This window comes from Grampus griseus (genome assembly GCF_964374135.1).
Source record: "Grampus griseus genome assembly, chromosome: 4".
Classification (NCBI taxonomy): Eukaryota; Metazoa; Chordata; class Mammalia; order Artiodactyla; family Delphinidae; genus Grampus; species Grampus griseus.
Window position 1 is genome coordinate 140,822,386 of NC_138997.1, and position 22,411 is coordinate 140,844,796.

A 22,411-nucleotide genomic window follows, 5' to 3' on the forward strand; every position below is an offset into this window, starting at 1 on the left:
ATTTAGGTTGTTAACGTAATATCGAGCAGAGTTCCCTGTGCTATACAGTAGGTCCTTGTTGGTTATCCATTTTAAATATAGCAGTGTGTACATGTCAATCCCAAACTCCCTAACTATCCCGCATGTTTAGTTTTTTATAAGAAACTGCTAAGCTGTTTCCCAGGGTGGCTGCACCACTTCATGTTCCCTCACCAGCATTTGGTAGTGTCGCTGTTTTTTATTTTAGCCGTTCCTGGAGGTGGGTCGTGATACCTCACTGTGGTCTTAATTTGCACTTCCCTGATGGCTAATGACGTTGAAAATATTTTCATGTGCATACTTCTCATCTGTACATCCTCTTTGATGAAATGTCTCCATGTCTTTTACTCATTTGCTAATTAGATTGTTTATTTTACTGTTGAATTTCGAGTTTTTTTTAATATATATTCTAAATACTAGTCCTTTATCACATGTGGTTTGTAAATATTTTCTCCTGGTCTGTAGCTTGTCTTTACATCCTCTTAACACAGTCTTTTCTTTTCCCTCTGCACAGATAACTGACATGTTTGATTTATTTATTTTTATTAAAGTATAGTTGATTTACAATATTAAATTAGTTTCAGGTGTACAACATAGTGATTCAATGTTTTATAGATCATACTCCATTTAAAGTTATCACAAAATATTGGCTATATTCTCTGTGGTCTACAATACATCCAACTTACCAGTTTTTCCTTTTATGGGCTGTGTTTTCTGTGTCGAGTCCAAGGAAGAATTCTTTGCCTAGCTCTAAATCTCAAAGAGTTTCTATGTTTGTTTCCTCAGAGCTTTATAGTTTTACATTTAAGTCTGTGATCCATTTTGAGTTAATTTTTGTATATAAGGTGTGATGAGGTTTAGGTCAAGGTTTTGTTTTGTTTTGTTTTGTTTTTTTGGTCTGTGGATGTCCAATTGCTCCAGGCAATGAGCTCCATTTTTTTAATGAAATTAAAAATATGCGAGTGTGTCATCCATATTACAGGTAAGTATTGTTTTGTGAAGCTTTAATTCCAACTGTATACTGAACAATGTAAGATGTCTAGTTTGAAAGTTTGAAAAATATAACTCTAAGTATTTTTTCCTAAATATTCTGATTTCTACCTATGATATCAGATCCTGTTGACATGCGGACCACGAGCAAAGCCTGAACAACAGCTAAAGATGTATAAAAATTAAAATGATTAGTATGTGTGTCTATGAATTAGGGTTTTATTTCCCACTAATTGTGGGGAAAGGTCACCACTGCAAAGCCCTGTGACCGGATAACACATACTCATCTGCAAAGCGGCCCTAAAGTGTTATCTCTCTATCTTACAAAATTCAGGCTGACATTGAAACTTTCAAATACTTCATATTCACCGAAGGCAGGGAGTTTAGTCCAAGGAAGTATCTAGGGTCAGTAACAAAGATGCAAAAAGGCCCTCTACATCAGAGCAATTCCAATCCAAGTTCAGCTCTTTGGCCCCAGGATTTAGGAGCCCATTTTGGAATCAGACCATCTGTCTGACGCAGACAATCTGTGTTTAGTTCTACTTTGCCACTTTCTAGCTGTGTGACTTTGGGAGGGCCTCTCAACCCCTCTGAGCTAAACACCCACCTCAGTAACTGGGGGTAAACACCACCTATCCCAGCTGATTGAGTGTCAGGATTGAAAGCCACTTCTCAACGCCTGGTACAAGGTCAGCCTCTCAGTTAAGAGCAGCATGCTTCCCTGGTGGCGCAGTGGTTGAGAATCCGCCTGCTAATGCAGGGGACATGGGTTCAAGCCCTGGTCTGGGAAGATCCCACGTGCCGCGGAGCAACTGGGCCCATGAGCCACAACTACCGAGCCTGCGCGTCTGGAGCCTGTGCTCCGCAACAAGAGGGGCCGCGATAGTGAGAGGCCCGCGCACAGCGATGAAGAGTGGCCCCCGCTTGCCGCAACTAGAGGAAGCCCTCGCACAGAAACGAAGACCCAACGCAGCCAAAATTAATTAATTAATTAATAATTTTTTTTTAAAAAAAGAGTAGCTATTATCATCATGGAAGGAAAGTAAAAACTTTTTCACTGTCCCAGGCTCACTCTACATGCAATTAGCAAAGAACAGCAAATGAAGGAAACCAAAATACTTGCTCAATTTTTAATAAGAAATGTTTTTAAAAAAGAAAGAAAGAAAGAAAACAGGGAAAGGAAGAGGAGGCACAGGAAGGACAGGGGTCTGGCACCTCGCAAGTGCCCGGACGACACTCATTACAGGCCTTGTTGACTTGCACAGTCATCAGAGACCACCAAATGGGGAGGGGTACTTCCTCTATCCAGAGCACCATCTCCCAAGGTGCTCAGAAGTCGGGAACACCTTGAAACGGGCAGCAGGCTTTGGACAGGAGAGCCACAACTTCCTTACAGAAATCACGGCACAAAAAGTGACCCATGTAGGAGGTGCCAACTGCTATAAATACTCGATGGCAGAAGCTGATGTCATGGCTTCTGTACGGGAGACCCCCAAATCAGACCTGCCAAAATAGCAGGGAAAGCACAGAGCAGAAACCCACGCCATCGTCTGCAAGTCTGACGCCGCTGCTACAGAAACATTTATAACCAATGACCCCGCTGCCCTGAGTGCTACTTCTTTCCACATTTCCCAGAGCTCTGTGATTGCGCTCGCAGAACGTGTGTATCAACCAGCAAAATGCCAGGCCCTGCTCTAACCCTGCAGCCTCGCAGCAAAACCCAAAGACAAGTGAAAACTTTTCTTCCGAGTGGGAAAGAAAGAGCAGGAAAGTCTGATCCATCACAACAGCATCAAATCCACTTACGAGGAGACACCCACATAGCTGCTTGCAGGTACATCACGCTAGTCCCTGGGTGACTCCCCTTCCATAGGAGCTGGGGGGTGACAGCAGGCCAGCTACAGGGGCACCAGCACTAACCTTGGAGGCCATGACTCAGGCAGTTTTAAATCAACGGTCACTCAGTCTCAGGTGAGCCATAATTGAAATCAAAATCAGGTCTCTCTGGAAGCATCTGTACAAGAACTGGGCCTTGGGCCAGACTGGCGCAAACGTGGATGTCGCAAGCACTGTCCAGAGACCCCCTCCCCGTGCCCTCTGCTCCCCACAGGGCCCCTCCCTCCTTGCACAAGTGGGGCCCCGTGCCTGTGGACATCTGCCCGTTACCCCATCCCAAATGTGCTTTCAAGAAAAGCTTCCAGGACAGCACCCAACACACAGGGTGCGCTCAATAAATACTTTCTGAAATGAGCAAATGTAAATTACTTCAATTTAACAAGACTTTTTAAAAATGTGTTGTCTCTCTTGGAAATAATGCCATGAGCTTGAGCAAGCAGCTTAGCTGCTCTCCACTACAGTTTTATCATGTGAGATGTTTCATAATAACAGTGTTCATCCATAGGGTTGTTGGGGAAAATCACAAGACCTAACTCGTGTGGCAAGCTTAGCAAACAGGACCTGGCACACGGCGAATGCCCAGTAAGTGCCGGCTGTCATGAGCTATTAGGACCTGGCTCTCCAAGGGCAAAAGGAGTAAATCATATCCAAATGTATGTCATAAACGGCTGTCCCTGTGGACTGCTGCGGCAGAGCCGTGGGACAGCATGTAGCAAATACTGTTTTGTTTTGTAAAAATATCCCCAAAATGTACATATATATTTGCATGCATACTGGAAAAGAGCTGAAAGGAAATACAGCAGTTGTTAAATAGTGGTCACCCTGGGACTTCCCTGGTGGCATCGTGGTTAGGAATTCACCTGCCAGTGCAGGGGACATGGGTTCGATCCCTGGTCCAGGAAGATCCCACATGCCGCGGAGCAACTAGGCCCGTGTGTCTCAACTACAGAGCCTGCGCTCTAGAGCCCACGAGCCACAACTACTGAGCCCGTGCACCACAACTACTGAAGCCCGCGCGCTCTAGGGCCCACATGCTGCAACTACTGAGCTCGCGTGCTGCATCTACTGAAGCCCACACGCCTAGAGCCCGTGCTCAGCAACAAGAGAAGCCATCGTAATGAGAGGCCCGCACACCAAGAGGAGTAGCCCCCACTCACCGCAACTAGAGAAAGCCCGCGCGCAGCAATGGAGACCCAACATGGCCAAAAGGAAAAAAAAGAAAAATAGGGGTCACCCCAAAGACAGCAAGAAAAGAAAGATTTACCTTTGCTCTTCATCTTATGTACTATTTCAATTATCTTCAGTGAGCATCTATTCCTTCTATAAAGTTTTTCCAAAAAATTCACTGCAAATTTTCTGGAGAAACAAGGGGGTGCATCAGGAAGGTGGAAACACAGGACAAAACTGAATGAACCTAAGTGTCGAGTCCAGACTGGGCAAGCCGCTGTAAACCACAGCACATCTTTCTGCAAACTCAGGACACCGTCCTCCACCTTCCCGCTGGTGAGATAATCCAGGACACGGACACTGAGATTTTTCTCAGCAACCTCATGCCTTTTTGCAGGTGTCTTCCTCAGGTCACATCAAGCACCCTGAGGGATTTGGAACCGCCCTTCCAAATGCCTTCGGTCTGTACCCCTGCCCAGCGCTGTCAGCTTCCATCCTGTGTCTGAAACTAGATTGCAACCCTAGTGGTTACAAATGCGCCTGACGTTTCCTTGTTGTTTCCACTGTACTTGGCACGGTGCAGAGAACAGGTCAGCGGCTGACCACGCTGGAAGGCACCTTAGGAAACACACCATCTGCCATTCTACTTACAGAGACACAGACCAGGGAATGGACCTGGCTTTTTTTGGTAACTCAACTAGTTACCTGCTTGAAGCAGGGCAAAGCCAGGTCTCGGGACTCCCAGGTTGATAAGCAGCCCCATGAGAACTGCTGTTTCTCCTGCCTTGAACACATGCACCACTACAGAAGATGAGGATGACTTCTCGCGAAACTGCTCGGCCCACAGCCCTGAACTCACACTGGTACAAAAACAGTAAAGTCCAATGAGATAGAACGATGACCCACCACAAAGAGAATGTGGCCAAGATGGGGAAGGGAATTCACACAGGTTATCATGAGCTCAATAACCAAAACAAAAACCAAACAAAGAAGCCCCACCTGAGTAGGAAAGATACAAAACAGATCCATGACACTAGTACCATCATTGTTAAAATACAGAGGCATCAGATAAGCGCGTGTACGCTTTAAGGGTGAATGCAAAACTTCCCCATTTTTGGAATAAGAGGGCTACCTGGAATTCGTAAGAAAAGCTATTTACACAGCGTTATTGGATTCCTACATCATAAATAAATAAATATAGGTTTATAGTCATATACACACACAATCAATTCATATATGAATTACATTATTCAGTTCATATATGTGGGAAGTTTGACAATATCAAAATAACCATGCACAATCTTTTTGGACAAATTTATAATTTGGCGTTCAATGCTCCATATTTGGAGGTCACCCTTCTCTGGATGACAGCAAAACCCAGGGGCTTTAGAAGCAGATTCTACGCTATCACTACAATGGATAAAGGAAAGAAGGAAAGATAATTTAATTATCAAGGGAGTGAACTTCATTGCTAAGCTATATTTGTGTCTCAAGACAATCTTCTAACTCATATGGAAAATATAGTTCACTGAACACAGAAGACCTTCCCAAATTAAAAGGGTTACTAACAAAGTTCTCTTTCTCTTACCAAGAAAATTGCAATCCTTAAAAGACAGGTGGCCTGGACTTCTCCCTTAGAATATATCTTTATAGCAGAAGGTTTGCAACATCAAAAGACAATTTAGATATGTTTTGAGAGTAAAAGGCTGAAAAATCTACATTATTTTATGATCTGCATTGCTTTTTCAGGACTGTCCTAGACTCTCAATAAAAAATTCTCTAAATCAAAAACTCCCCACCCCAAAAAAGGCTTATAATCTAGGAGAAGGACCAAGTAGACAGTAAGTATTATCTTGTCAAAGGCAATATATATTTCATACCAGCTTGCCTCCAAAGAAAACAAAACTTGCAATTAGAAGACCAAGTTCAGGTCTGCGCTTAACCATCTACTGTGGGCTCTGCCTCATCTCTCTTAGCTTCAGTTCTCTAGTCTTTAAAGTAGGATGAAGCCCAACAGTTTAGAGTCACTCTGAATGTGAGCATGAAGAACTTCTTCCTGAAGGCGTGACATCCAAAAAACTCCTAACACATCTAATTTTTCATTTAATGTTTTTACCAGCAAGAGAAACATGAAAGACAATATACAATGACAATGGCCAGACCATATAAAAGCAGGGCTCTGACCCTCGGGCCGCAGCCGCCAGCCCCGGGAGCCAGTCTGCTGGGAGTCGGACCTGCAGGAGGGCAGACTGCTGTCTCTAGTGACAAGCCAGGAGGCCAAACAGCCACCGCTGGACAATCGGCCAGGACTCGATCAATACTGACGGCCTCCCTAATCGTCGTCCTGCCTCCGACTCGGGACGAACCGCAGAAGGCCGCGCCTGCCCCCTGACCCGGGATGCACCCCCTTCAGTCACCCTGAAGACCCCCCCCAGGCCTCCAGCCCCATCAGGCACCCTGAGCCCCCTTTTCTCCACTGGGAAGCTCGCCCACGCCTCTGCCTGCCTCTGGGTCTCCGCCAGGCTCAAGTGATTGTGGCCACTCCCTTGCCACAAGCCAGCTCTGAATAAATAGCTTTTGCCTTCTCCATGTGGTTGCTCTTTGTCTATTTCCACAAAGAAAAGTCTTAAACCAGGGGCTTCCCTCCAGATGGTCAGCCCCTAATTTAGAAGCCCAGTGAGGCAGATTCCAAGTCTGGAGAGACTTCCTGTCCACCAGGCCCTCTTTCCACGAAACCTCACTTTCTTGAGCTCTCAGTCACTCCCCTGCCGTCCAGGGAAGAAACCAAGTGTTAAGGAAAGATCAAGGGCTTTGAGGTCAAACCCCTGAGTTCATCAAGAATTTCATTTTTCCACTTATAATTATGTGACCTTGAGCAACTTAACATCTCTAAGCCTCCGTCTTCAACTGCAATAGAAATATTTACCTCTAAGATTGTATCAAATGGGACACTTATGTAAGGCAGCTGACGAGTACTGGGTGCTCAGCAGGTGTGGGCCCCCTCCTCTCAGCCCACCTTCCCCCACAAGGAGAAACACAAGACGCCCCAAGAGAAGACTGGTGACCCCCGCACCTGGGTACCTTTTATTCACATGAGTCGCAGTGGTATCCAGAGTGCTACCAAAAGACAAGGTTTGTTTCCACTGTTCAACTGGGTGTGGGTCACTTCTAACTCACATTATACGATCCATAATAAGGAAGTCATTTTTCTACACAACCCCATAGTTGTATTTTTAGCAGACTTTATTAACTCTAAATCCACTTCAGAACCAAAAACAAAACTTTAATCTGTGACACTGTTATAAGCAGAAAGGGACCTATGAGACAAATTGAACTTTTGTCCAAAGAAAAAAAGAAAGCGGTTCTGGAACACTGGGCTGGCTGTGAGAATGTGAGAACATTACTTATGTTCACAGGGGGCTGGACAAATACCTGCCCTGGCAGAGTCAGAAGCTGGGTTTATTGGCACCTCGTATCTCGTATCGTCTGCTCCAGGAAAAGGACCAGCACACAGGTTGTTCGTGCAGTCAAGGTCACCCATCACGGGTAAAGGTCTCCTTCTTCCTCTTCTGTCCAAGGGGTCCAGGACTTGAGGCTGCTCCAGGGCCTCTTCGTCAGAGCAGTGAGCCCAGCCACCTTGGCCTTTTTCTCTGGCAATATTACCCCTTCTCCCTCCACCTTCCAACCAGCTAGACTAACCTGCAGAGTACCTCTGTTCAGTCTTCAGGGGTCCCAGCCAGTGTTTTGAACAATTCCAAGATTTAGGCTCAGGCTTAAAGAGGTAAAGAAACCTCAGGTAGACACACCACCTTGACAAATATCACGTGGACTCTTGCTGGAGGCAAGGTTTGCGAGCATGAGGTCTCCATGGGCAATCTAGAATGATCGCTCAGAGCTCTGGAGCCAGGTTGCCTGGGCTCACACCCCAACTCCAACACTTCCTGGCTGTGTGATGTGGACAAGGCCCCCAACCTCTCTGTGCCTCAGTTTCCTCACTGTAAAACAGTCACAGTAATAGGGCTGTGACTAATAGGGACTTCCCTGGTGGTGCAGTGGTTAAGAATCCACCTGCCAATGCAGGGGACACGGGTTCGAGCCCTGGTCCGGGAAGATCCCACATGCCGCCAAGCAGCTAGGCCCATGCGCCACAACTACTGAGCCTACACTCTAGAACCCGCGAGCCACAACTACTGAGCCCGCGTGCCACAACTACTGAAGCCTGCGTGCCTAGAGCCCGTGCTCCGCAACAAGAGAAGCCACCGCAATGAGAAGCCCGCGCACCACAGAAGAGTAGTCCCCACTCGCTTCAACTAGAGAAAGCCCGTGTGCAGCAACAAAGACCCAATACAGCCAAAAATAAAATAAATAAATAAAAATTAAAAAAAAAAAGGCTGCTCTAAAAATAAAATGAGTTGGCATGGAGAGGGAACTCCATAGACACGTCCTGAATACCGAATAAACGGTAGATATTATTAAATACATATGTATACTCCCGTTATATTTATAATGCACAAAAAACGTGTGGAATATAAGCTTCACTAGTAACAGTGGTTACCCTGGAGGGGTGCAAACGTCAGCATTTTACTCTATGTGTCTATGCCTATATCACCCGAAATATTTAAACAAATGTGTGTGCCTAAATTTGCTCCAAGACAGGTAGCTGGACCACGTGATTTTGACCCCCAAAATCTTCGAACCATAATGAGATTGTTCCAGGAAGGCAAAGTAATCGAAATTCCAGAAATCAAGTCTTGCTCCAGTGTGAATGCGTTGAGGTCATTTAAATGAGCTGGTGCACAACCAGTGCAGACGCTCCGAGCCCTTGCTTACTGTCATGACACAAAACGTTTGGGTTCTGTGGACCTCCCTTTACCTACGAAGTCACAGTTCAAGTTACAGACCCAGAACCTGGACTCAGCTCTGCTTTGCAGTCCAAGTTTTCTCACATCATATCGATGCATTTTTCGACCGGCAGCTTTAGCTGAGTTGAAATTGCCACCAATCCCACTGACACAATCCCCCAGCTCTGCTGTGCACGACTCAGGGAGTCCCGAGATGAAGCAGGCATCTGGCCGCTAGCGAAGAGCCCAACCTTCGCCTATTTACAGTAACAAACCCCTTCGCTCCTCGACAGGCTCTCCCCAAAGTCACCTTCTTCTAAGCTCTTTCACTGGCTCCTACCTCAAGGTGGCCCGGCCAGGAGAACCCCTCATCAGCTTCCTCACGAGGAAAGGCTGTAACTACTATCAACAGGGCCAGTCAGCCTGGTTCCATTCAGTGCTCACCGGACGCCCCCGCCCCCGCAACGTCCACCGCTTCCCTCAGAGAGGCAGCCCGGCCATCCTGGCCTTTTCCTCTGGCAACAGGTACTGCACTGACCTCCTATGGAAGCGGCTCATGGAAGGTTAAGGGACCAGCCCAAGATTCCACACTGTTGATGACTGGGTGGCAGAGCCGGAACGCCAGCTCCGGTCCAACAGGGCCTGTGATGCTGGCCACCCTCCCTAAGGCCCAATGGATGCTGACAGATGGCCAGTATTTCAGAGGCCTCAGAAATGCCTCCTGCTGTGGTACGAAGGATGGTCCAGTCTCGGGAAGGAGGCAGGGTGGGGATCAGTAGAAACCCTTCCATTCCGGGAGGTTATCCCATTCGGGGGACACACTAAATATTCTGGGTCTTGTCTTTTCAGGTGAAACGTCTCTCGGCGCCGGTGGCAGCCGTCTTTGTGCAGCTAGGTCTGGCCGGCTCCGAGAGGTTGCATTGTAACAGCTCTTGGGCACACCAGTCACCCGGTGTCAGTCGTTAGAAAGCCCTAACAAAGAGGCCGTGCCACACGCTAGTCAGATCCCACCTACTACGTTATCTTGAGCGAGTTCCTCCTCGTCTCTTCACCTCATTGTTTTTATCCCCATGTAACTGACTAACAACACTGTATTAGTTTCAGGCAGACAACATAACGATCTGACATGTGTGTACTGTGAAAGAATCACAGTAAGTCCCCTTAGCATCCATCACTGCACTTAGTAACAATCTGTGTGTGTGTGTGTGTGTGTGTGTGTGTGTGTGTGTGTGTGTGTGTGTGTGTGAACTCAAGATCTACTCTCTCAGGGACTTTTAAATACACGACACAGTATTGTTAACCCTGGCCACCACGAGACTTCCGTCTCATTTTGGCAACTGCAAATTGAGAACATTACCTACCCCACAAAGTTGCTGAACAGACTAGAAGAGATACAGATGTAAAGCGTCTGGCACGGTGCCTAGGACATAGGAAGCGCTCAGCAAACAGTGCTGGTAGTGACGGGGGTGGTGATACAAACTCCAAAGACTATAAATATTAGCCTTTTTGAACCATTTGGTCTCCCGTATCGTGAAGACAGAGCACGTCTGAGCTTCTTAGAGGGTCCTACAGACTGAATGTCTGTGTCCCCTCAAAATTCCAATAATCTCCAGTGTCTCAGTATTTGGAGGGGGGCCTTTTCGAAATGAATAGGTCATAAGGGTGGAGTCCCCCTGTATGGGATTAGTTCCCTTATAGAAGAGACCCCAGGGCTTCCCTGGTGGCGCAGTGGTTGAGAGTCCGCCTGCCGATGCAGGGGACACGGGTTCGTGCCCCAGTCCGGGAGGATCCCACATGCCGCGGAGCGGCTGGGCCCGTGAGCCATGGCCGCTGAGCCTGCGCGTCCGGAGCCTGTTGCTCTGCAACGGGAGAGGCCACAACAGTGAGAGGCCCGCATACCGCAAAAAAAAAAAAAAAAAGAGACCCCAGTCAGCATCCTTGTCCCTTCCACCATGCGAGGACATGGCAAGAATACGCTGGCTGTGAACCAGGTCCTCACCAGACACCGAATCTGCCAGCACCTTGATCTCCGACTCCAGCCTCCAGAACTGTGAGAAGCAAATTTCTGCTGTTTGTGAGCCGCCCAGGCTATGGCATTCTGCTATGGCAACCTGAACAAACTAAGACAGAGGGCCGCACTTCAAGCACAGGAAAACTCAAATAATCAACCCGTCTGGAGAGAAAAATCTCACGTAACTTAGGACCTCCCAACACACAAATCTGTATTCGTGGGAAGAGGGGATTTAAACGGAAAGCATCATGCCCCGCACCCTCAAGAGCCATCCTGACTCTCAGTTAAAGTAACTCGGAAGCACATGCTGTCCATGTTTGGGAAAACCCTGTACAGGTTTCGAAAGTCATTCCAAAAGTATGGCTCCCAAACAGTTTTCAGATATATTCTCCTTTCTCTTCAGACGTCCGCCGCAAACCTCTTCACCAAATACCTGCCTAGGAGGCACCGCGTCCCGCTCCCAACAAGCCATTCCTGTAAACTCCATCTGACAGAAAGGTCCAGACTAGATGACAGTCCCCAAACCTAGCTCCACCTACCATGGCAAAAAATACCCCTCGTTTGGGAATTCCCTGGCAGTCCAGTGGTTAGGATTCCTCGCTTTCACTGCCAAGGGCCCGGGTTCGATCCCTGGTTGGGGAACTAAGATCCCACAAGCCGTGCGTCACGGTCAAAAAAAAAAAAAAAAAAAACCCTCATTTCTCACACCACTATCTAACGTCCAGAGCAAGAATCCATCATTTTTACTACTTCTTTTTCCTTTTCTTGATAAACTTATGATGAAAGTACAACCCACAAAAAGGAGCCTCCTCAATGCTACTGCCCCCAGAGACGCTGCACAGACCATGGACACTGGGTCAGGTAAAAGGAAACTGGATTTCCAAACCCTGAATTCACTGGCGGCGGCTCCTCACAGGAAACTAAGCGACGATCTTAAGTACACAAAACAAAAGGCGAAGTCAGCTGCAGCGTGGGCATGGATGGAAAAGAAGTGTTTTCAATGGAGGTGTTTGAGGACATACAAAAGCTATCTTCTAGGGAATTCCCTGGTGGCCCAGTGGTTAGGACTCTGCACTTCCACTGCAGAGGGGCACGGGTTCGATCCCTGGTTGGGAACTGAGATCCCTACATGCCACTCGGCACCGCCAAAAAAAAAAAAAAGCTACCTTCTAATACCACCAAGGGCCGAAAATTAGGTCTTTTTTCCATATTAAAGAATAGATAATGGGTGGAACAGAAATTTTTCTTTCAAACTATGGAAGTATCATGAAACTACTCTCAAATCCTTCGGGCTTTATCAGATAATCAAGCTGGAAAGCCATGAAAAGATAAACCTTTCCTCCAGGATACAGGTGTAATAAACCTCTGACCACGTCCTCGGAACAAGGGAAGACGGTATTTTTGAAAAATATTTTCAGGGACTATAAAGGAGCCTTTGAAATTAAAATAATCAGAGCAATACAAAATTCAGAGAAGGGTTTACTGGAGAAGTTGGAGAAATCCCAAAAAGGAAAACAAAAAGACAAAGAAATGGGAAAAGAGAAGACATTTAAGGAGATTCGGGATCAGAACAGAGGACCGGCGGTCTATAGACGGAAGACGCCCACCCAGTGCCCATCACAGTGAATGAGGCAAGATCCACGTCACGGCGCGGCCACCACGACATCTGCAAACACGAGGAATATCTACAAGAGCCTAAAAACTCACCCAGAGGAAAACACGGGCCACATACAAAGGAATGGCTCTGGACACATCACCTGTCACGATGAAGCTGGAAGTCAACTGAGCAGTGCCTTCCCAAGTCCTCAGGAAGGTGATTTCTAACCCAGGATTCTATACTCAGCCAAACTATCAATTAAACGAGAGTAAAATGTTCCAACATTATACGAGATCTCAGAAACAATTATTTCTTGCAAAGCTACGGTGACACGCTCAACCAAAATAGAGAGAAAACTAGAAGGAGGCATCTACCCGGGAAAGAGGTGAGAGGAATTCTCAGGGTGATAGGGAATGTGCAGCAGGTCTAGGAAGCAACCAGTTTAGAGGAAAGCAGGCTGGTGAGCGGTTCAGGAAGAATTATGCTAAGAAAAGCACAAACTGGATGATGCCCTGTGGTCTGTGAATATACAAAGAGGAGACTGCAACTTTGGGGGGTGGAGGGGGAGAAGTGACAGCACAGAAAACGACGCAAAACAAAGCAGGGCAATTCTCAACTCTAGGAAAAAGAAAAAACAACTGTAGAAGAAGGGAAACGTAATCAAAATCGACGACATATCTCAGCTGTGAATAATGTTTCCATAATCATAATAAGTGCTGTTGAATATTTAACCAAAACCTTTAACGTAATTATACTGAGAGGACGGAGGAGAAAAGAAGTGGGCAGTGCAAGAAGGAGTGGGTAGGAGACCTAAATCGTCTTCTTCCTTAGCAGGATGTCTCTCACCCCAAATCTGGAAGAAATAGCTAAAATGTTGAAAGGGGAAGCCTCTGGGGAGCAGGAATCAGGGTGGAGAAGGGTGGGGTAGTGACTGCTGGGTTTTTGTTCTAAATCCTGCAGAACTTTTGACGCTTAAAACTATGCGCCTGTATAACTTTGTTTAAAATGGGGTATTTAATTTTTAAACAAAATCTGATACTTGACCGGCAAGAATATCAGATTAAGCGGTGTGTTCTTAAACTTTTTGGAATTCAACCCCTTCGAAAAAGAACGGAAAGCTATAAATCCTCCCCCCAGTACACACACACACAGGCACAGACACACAACATTTCTGCAAAGGGTATCAGGCAGTTGGTAAATTCCTGAAGGCCAGGTTAAAAGCCTTAGGATTTCTAGATTCTGCTTTCTTATAGAAGGAAAAAAGAGAAATCCTAATGAAAAACTATTAAAAACACCTACACGATCAGATGAGATCATGCTTGGTCTTCGATGCTGGTGACCATCACCTGCGGTTTCCTTGGCCACAAGATGCACCTCGTTCCTAACTATCAACGGAAGTATGAACTCTGTTTACTGCACTTTGCTTCAGCCTTGAAACAGGTTCTCTAAAGCTCAGGAATGTGAATCCCTGTTGGGTTGACTCAGCTGTTTCCATTCGAGAACCGGACATGGAATTATGCACTCTTCACCCCGTGAGGAAGAGTCCTTCACGTCCCAAATCCCCCAGGTGGGTGTTTTTTCTAACAAAGCAATTACTCTGATGACTTCTTGGCGAAACTTCTGTAATCAGCGTGGCCCGTTTAAGTACTCCAAAACACAAAGTTTCCTCTGCTTCTGACTGACCTGCTGCTATAATCCCACCATCAGCCCCATGTCGAGTCAGAAGCACTGTCTTACCGTTTAACAGCGATCTTAACGGTTCCACCAATTTGCTTAAAATATCTATGCCTTTTCTTTCTCTGTGAACTGAGGGTGACAATAACAGTGTCACTGGACGCTGTCATAAATGGATTGGGTAACTGTGGGAGGCCCGTGTGCATCCCCTGGAACCTGTGATTTGTCACATCTGTCACATTAAAGGGGCTTCGCTACAGACCTCAGACAGGGGGATTAGACAGGGGGATTATCCTGGGGTTCTAGGTGGGCCCAATCTCATTGCATGACCCCTTAAGAGCAGAGAACTTTCTCCAGGCAGAAGAAGAGAGATGAAGCAGAGGGGACACCAGACAGCTGGCGCGGGACTGGCCGGCCCTCGCTGGCTCTGGCAGCCAGGGGGTTCCGAGCAAGGTCCAGGAAGACGCCTCTAGGAGCCAGGGGCAGCCTCCCGGCTGGCAGCCAGCAAGGAAGCAGGGTCCCCGGCCCTACAAGTGCCAGCTACTATCGGCATATTCGGTGGACAATCGGAATGAGCTTCCCTGCAGTTCTCCTCCAGATTCTCCAGTAAGGAACACAGCCCTGCAGACACCTTGTTTTTGGCCCGGTGAGACCCGAGTCAGACTTCTAACCTACAGACTGTAAGATAATAAACCTGTGTTGTTTCAAGCCACTCAGCGTGGGGCAATTTGTTACAGCAGAAGCAGGAAACTCATACAGTGATATATGTGAAAACACCCAGCAGTGTCTGTCACATCATCAACGTTCAACAAGAGTCAACTGACTTCCTTAAATCAAAAGACAGGGACGGCCGTACTCCATCCAAAACAACAGACCATAGACTTGCTCTGATAAATGCAGATTTGGGGAATTATAAATTGCCCAGAATATCCACATATTCTAGGCTTCAGGTAATTCACTGCCCTTCCGTTCATTCATGGACCTGTCACTGCCTGTCTTGCCTGACAAACTCTAAGTGCCACGGAGGAGAATAAATGCTGGATTGTGTGAACCAACCCGGCTCCCAAACTCTCCTGCGTACCCCTAGCAGCACCTACCACCTGCACTGAGCGATACCAGGTCTGCTTCTCCCGCTACACTGTGAGCCTCCAGCGATTCTCCAGTGAGGACTGGGTCCCACCTTCGAATCTCTGCATGTAGCCCATACTCGGGCACATCACGGGTAATCTATCTGAATGGCTGTCAAACTATGTGACGGTGCAACGTACCATCTGCATCTAAAGTATAAAGTGCACTGCAGTTTCCAAGGTGGCTTGAGGACAGAAGGCCAAGGACACTGTGGTGCTGAGGTCAGGTTCACCCTGATGCCTGCTGCTCACTCTGCTGGAAGTTTCAGAGGTGAACAGGCCAGCCCTCAAGACAGGGCACTTAGGAACTAAAGTGCCCAGCAATTATGCTTCATTAAAGAAAGGTTCATAGGAACAAACGTATGAGACAGACTGTTAAAGGCTACATTTCTGCACGTTCAGTAGCCTTACTTACAAAAGATTAACGTCTCTGAAACTTGAATTTGATGTTCCCCCAAAAGGCTAAGATATCAAACAACACGGGCCAATGAAAGACAGAAAACGATCCTAAATGAAGTTGCCTGACACCCTTCAAGTTAAGGATCATCTGTACATTAAACATTTGGAGTTTTAAAAAACCCAGGTTCATTACATTCTTAATGAAGCATTTTTTTTAAATCCTTGACAACATAATATTTTACAACTTACAAAATTACGTTACATTCATGATTTCATTTTATCCTCAGAACAATCTCTTGAGCTAGATAGAGCAGGTACTACCAACGATTAACTCCATTTTACAAGTGTGGGAACTGCAGTTCAGAGAAGTACTTGGACTTAACAAAAGCCTTACTGGGGCCAGCTTTCCTGTGCAAAAGAACAGGAGTAAGTTATCTTTACTACACTATTCATATTACATCCTGTCAACATTCAAAACGGTTTTGATGTAGCCAGCAATGATAGACACGTACATGATAAGATCTTTAAAATGGAAAAGAAAGAAGAAAAAACCATTTGGTAGGGCTTCCCTGGTGGCACAGTGGTTAAGAATCCGCCTGCCAAAAAAAAAAAAAAAAAAAAAGAATCCGCCTGCCAATGCAGGGGACATGGGTTCGAGCCCTGGCCCAGGAAGATCCCACATGCCGCGGAGCAACTAAGCCCGTGCGCCACAACTACTGAGCCTGCGCTCTAGAGCCCACGAGCCACAACTACTGAACCCTCGTGCCACAACTATTGAGCCCGCGTGCCTAGAGCCTGTGCTCCACAACAAGAGAAGCCACCGCAATGAGAAGCCCGCGCACCACAACAAAGAGTAGCCCCCACTTGCCGCAACTAGAGAAAACCCGCAGGCAGCAACGAAGACCCAACGCAGCCAAAAATTAATTAATTAATTAATTTTAAAAAAAAATTTGGTAGGTGATGTGGGATGGGGGGGAAGTAACAGCAAAGACTTGGATTTATAGTCTAAGAAAAAAATTTATCACTGTAGTTCTAGGCAAACAATGCTTAAACAAGATGATGTATAGAATATCATCATCTAAACAATGGCGAAAGCACCATCGGTTCTTTAAGGTGGGGTGGATTCAGTGCTCTGATTAGGCCACCAGGGAAGAACTGGTTAACCCTCTTCCTCCAGTAAAGAACAAGAGGAACAACATGGAAAAGCAGAGCTCAAATGCTATCTTCTCCATCCCCAGGCATTCTCTTCCATGAAACACCCTTTTCATTTAATCCATATAAAAATCAGGCCTTCTTGCAGAACAAGTATTAACTAGTTTTCAGTGAAAACATTAAGACAATCTAAGGAAAAATTCAAAGAAAAAAGACAATCTAAGGAAACCACAAAGAAGATCCATTTGTGTTTCTGAAGACCCCTCCCAAAAAATAAGGTCCCTAACAGAACAAACCGCATGGAGTATGTAACAGAGCGCTTTTTTAAAATTAATTAAAGACCACAAATCAAAACAAGGACAAAAATCCTACCTAACATGAAAATATAATTTGATGGCATCACTCCTTGACCAAAGAGCTACCGTCTATGTTTAATCCCTGTAATGATCCAAATAAGAATAGCAGAGAGGGAATTCCCTGGAGCTCCAGTGGTTACGACTCTGTGCTCTCACTGCCGAGGGCCCGGGTTCAATCCCTGGTTGGGGAACTAAGATCCCACAAGCTGTGCAGCGCAGCCGAAAAACAAACAAACAAACAAAGAATAGCAGAGAAAATCGTGTATCCTTTTGACAGACGTGTGGCTTTAAAATAACCGAGCACACCAAATTCCCATCTTGCCAAACAGATGAATTGGGAGATTAATATTTTGCAGGATTTATTACTAGAGTCCTTAGAAGTACAGCTTCCTTATAGGTCATTTAACATATGTAAATTTTTGCAAGTAATAATTTTAAACTATGCTTGAAACCATTATACAAAGCCACATACACTTACTCAAGGTACTGCCAAAATTCACTTATTTCAGAGTCTCCGCATTAAAATCTCTGTTAGAGACTGCAGCATAAGAGAAGCCTGCAGTTGGCCGACTTCATATGACACTCAAAAGATCAGCAAAATGTTCCTGCCAAGAGTTCTGCATCCAACAATTTCATTAAGGAAAACTTCAAACCAATTTGATAGAGCACAGATGCTGCAAGCAAAATGTGGTTATGAAGAAGATGCAAGACAATATCAAAAAGTGGCCTAGGGCCTTCCCTGGTGGCGCAGTGGTTAAGACTCCACCTGCCAATGCAGGGGACACAGGTTTGAGCCCTGGTCCGGGAAGATCTCACATGCCGCGGGGCAACGAAGCCTGTGTGCCACAACTACTGAGCCTGTGCTCTAGTGCCCACGAGCCACAACTACTGAGCCTGCGTGCCACAACTACTGAGCCCATGCGCCACAACTACTGAAGCCTGCACGCCAAGAGCCTGTGCTCCACAACAAAGAGAAGTCACCACAATGAGAAGCCCACCCACCGCAACGAAGAGTAGTCCCCGCTCGCCGCAACTAGAGAAAGCCTGCACGTAGCAATGAAGACCCAACGCAGCCAAAAAATAAATAAATAAATTTATTTTAAAAAAACAGTTGCCTAAGCTTCCATCATAGCCCTGCTCCTTCAACTCTGAGACAAAGTATACACCCATGCAACTGTGGAAAGAAAAAAAAAAGGGAAAGAAGGAAAAAGAACTTCTACTTTAGATCTACATTTTCAAAGATCCCCATTATTTATACAACTGCCACTAAGAGAACTTTCCTCTGCTTTATTTGGTTGAAAGAATTTAAAGGTTTAGGGCTGACAAGGTTCTTACCTAGTTTAAAAACCTCAAAGGTGAGGAAACTGAAGCCTAGTGGTTCTGCAGGAACAAATGGCAACTTTATTCCAGAGCCAGAATCAGACCAAATAAATTCGAATCAAGTACTCTACACTGTACAACAAACACTAGGAAGTTACAGCAAATGTTAATCTAAAAACCCTTAGGAGAATTGAAGAATTGCAGATTTTAAATCACAGGAAAGACTTGGCTCCGTGGTACGGAAAAAGGACCTCTCATTTAGGAGGACCTCTCATTTTGATACACCTCTTCCTCTCTGGGTACTACAGCAAACCACCCTGTCCTTGAAGACCACAGCTCTCAGAGGGCTGGGCATGAGCACGTCAGGGAAGACTTCAGAAAGAAGTCACCTAAACTGAGACGGTAAGAATGGGTGAAAGCCTGGAGCCGGGCGTAGGGCAGATGGAAGAGAGAGGGCAGAGAAGTCAGAGCGAAGGGCCTGCAGGCTGTCTGGACTTCATAACAGCGACAGCTGCAGCTAGGACCACATTTTCATCTTGCATGCCTGTTATTTATACACCATCTTGTTCACAAAGAATTTCCATTTGGGCATTAGAGCTACTTGTGCCTATAGCTCAGTTTTCTGTCTTGGACCAGAACACTCTGGAAAGGAAAAGACTTTTCAGAGTCTTGTTAGACTTGCAAGTCTAACAAGGCTTGTTAGAGTTCGCGTTCCCCAGGGAAAAGAATCATCCCTGGAACATAATAGGTGTTTTCATACGTTTGATAAAAAGGTAAGTGAATGACCCCAGTTTATTTAAGTGGCTGAGAGACACACAGCCTGCAGGGTAGTAGCAGATCTTCTTGCCATCAGGCTGAAGTCCAAGTCTCCCGATCCACAACCTCACCCCTGCTATTCCTTCTGTAAACCTGACCTCTAACTGTAACTGCCTTGGCCTCATTCCGTGGGTGTGGATTCCCCTCCTTCAAACGCACTTTCCAGCCCGCCAAATTCTTGGGAAAGTTTCCTCCACTCTCCAGGCGCTGAGAGAGCTGCAAAGTTAAATCTGGCTTTCCAGACCTTTTTTTTTTTTTTTTTTTTCCCCCAATCCTAACGGAAGAAATCAAGAAGCGCCGGGCAGAGGGACCAGGCTCCCTCCAATCAGAGCCGGCTCCCGCCGGGCCGGCCAAGCCTCGCGCCTGAGCAGGAAACGCGGCGGCCTGACTCGCGGTCCCCAGGCGCGGTGACAGCCCCGCGCTCCCCGGGGACCGGGCCGGGGAGAGGAGCGGGTTCCCGGGGAAGTGCAGCCGCTTCTGCTCAAGTGGCAAATAAGGCAATAAATAAAATAGCGGGTCAGCTGTCAGACGCAGGCCATCTGCGTGCCCCACGCACAGCCGGCTACAGCCCGACGGGCGCCACTACCCGCACAAAGACACCCCGAAACACATGAAACCCCCAACACACACGCACGCACGCGTGGGGCAGAGGGGAGCCTGCCCCCAGTACTGATCACACCCCGACGAGATGCGGGGGGAGGGGACGCGGCACAGCCGTCCAACTCGCAGGGTGGCCAGGACGCCGCGCGCGCGGGTCCACGCAGAGCCACCCTCAGTGACACACACACACTCAGTGAACCAGTCATGGGGGTGGGGAGCGAGAAAAGGCCCCACTCTCAGAGTGCCCAGGATCCCTACAATCGAGGGTCCACGCGGTCACCCTCAAGGAGACACAGCGAACCAGTCACACCAGGGGTGAAGGGGAGGGGGGACAGAGACAGTCTCCCACTCTCAGGATGTCCGGGATCCCCACGCGCGAGGGCCCACGCAGAGCTACCTTCGGTGACACAGCGAACCAGCCACTCCACGGAGTGAGTGGGGACCGAGACAGTCCCCCACACTCAGGGTCACCAGGACCCCGCGCGGGGCTTCACGCGCGGATCCACGCGGAGTCGCGGCAGGCGCGGTGCCCCCTCGGTGCCACCCCGAGGCCGAGACCATGCCCGGCGCCCAGACGCGCGACGGCCCGGTCAGTCCCCCTCTGCGTCCCCGTCCCACAGTCGCTCAGGGCGGCGGCCGCCAGCTCGGGTAGCGACCTCGCGGCGCCCCTCTCGGACCTGCCACACCCGGCGGGGACCCCAGCTCGGCCCAGGACCCCTGCCGCCTGGGACCCCCGTCCAGCCCCGGGACCTCCGCCCGGCAACCTCGTCCGGCTCGCGGACCTCAGTCCTCTCGGGGACCCCCGCCCGGCCTGGGACCCCTGTCGCCTGAGTCCCCCGCCCGGCCTGGGACCCCTGTCCGGCCCAGAACCTCGCCCGGCTCCGGGACCCCTGCCTCCCGAGGACCCCCCCCGCCCGGCTGGGACCCCTGCCGCCTGGGACCCCGTCCGGCCCCGGGACCTCCGCCCGGCCGTGGGACCCTCTCCCAGCCCCGGAACCCATGTCCGCCGGGGACCCCCGCCCGGCCCGGCCCCGCCGCCCGCCGCCTCACCTCAGGCCGCCTCCCGGGCAGCACTCACTCCTTGCCGGAGGTGCCCTGGCCGAGCGAGACGGAGCCGAGCAGCCCGCAGAGCCGGAGTCGCCGCAACAATGGAGCCCCGGGGCGGGGCCGCCTCGCAGCCGTCTCAGCCCGTCTCGCGCTCAGGGTCCGGCTCCGTCTCCCGCTCCGCGAGGAGCAGCTGCCGGCGAGAGGTTGCAACTGGGCTCAGGCAACGCGCAGGCGCACTCGCCCCACCCGCGCCCCTCCGCCCCGCCCCCGGCGGCGCCCGGCGCTCGGGGCCCGCCCCCCACCCAATGGAGAGGGAGCTGAGCGCCGAGGGCGGGGCCTGTAGAAACAAAGGGAGGTGGGGCGGGGCCGTTCCAGGGCTGGGCTGCTGGGTCCCGCGGGGGCCGGACCCAGAGCGACCGGATTCGCGGTCCAACCGGGTCCAACCCGGTCCGACCCGGGGAGGCCGGGCGTAAAGTCCACTTGGAATCCGCTCAGCAAGCCGTGCTCATCTCAAACCCGGAACTCAAGTTTATCGGATTGGCCTGCTTTACAGAATGGGAAACTAAGGCCCAAGGAGCGAGACCACCTGCCCCCCACGTCACAAAGTCCCATTCACTCGTTCATCTTTTATTCATTAAACAAACATTTTCGCAGCCCGTAAGGTGTGCGGTCGGAGTGGAGTAGAGGCAAACTTGGCCCTCCCTTAAGGAGCTCCGCCAGGCAGGACCGGAGATTTCTCGGAGTCACTTTAACCCACGATAAAGCAGCGCAGAGCAGAGCTGTTTCCCTTTCCTACCTCAAAGCTTTTGTGGCTACGCTGTTCCGCATCTGCAATGCTCCCCTCTCCCCACCTGTCACCCCCCGTATATCCAAGTACCAATCAACCATAAAACCTCTGTCCTCGCCGTCTTTTTGATCTTTGGGCGTCGTGTGACCCCGCATTCCCAGTTTTCCTCCCCATCACTAGCGGCTCCTCCGGGAGTCTCCAGGATACACCCCTTCTCTGCCCAACCTCTCGGTGCTGGGGTGTTAGGGTGGCCCATGGCTCGGGCATGGACCCTCCTACCAAGAATCTCAGGCTCTCCCAGGCTTTCAACCATCCACAGGCTGCGGTGACTGCCAGCTCTGTATCTCCAGCCCTGACCTCCCCTGCCTACGCAGCTGGACGCCCAGGAGGCATCTCAAATGTCTCACCATCAAAACAAAGTGCTTTACTCAATGCCCCCCACCTGCCCCTCCACGTTCTTCTTTCTCAGTAAATGGCCTCACCATCCGCCCAGGTGCTCAGTTTGAAACCTGAAATCCTCCTGGACTACGTCCTTCCCCCACCCCCCACCCGCCAGGCCTGCCTTCTCTGCATCCCCACGCATCCGTGGCCACCTTAGTTACAGCACCAGCTG

The 22,411-nt window shown here is 48.8% G+C and overlaps 1 protein-coding gene across 1 annotated transcript in view; it reads right to left on the bottom strand.

The window, feature by feature from the left end:
• The window catches only part of AFAP1 (actin filament associated protein 1), a 149,217-nt gene extending 128,055 nt beyond the window's left edge, over positions 1 to 21,162 (bottom strand). Inside the window, exon 1 of the mRNA XM_082653935.1 lies at positions 21,015 to 21,162. The gene's annotated coding sequence lies outside the window, so the exon portion shown is untranslated. The remainder of the gene's footprint in view (positions 1 to 21,014) is intronic.
• Positions 21,163 to 22,411: the final 1,249 nt, after the last annotated feature.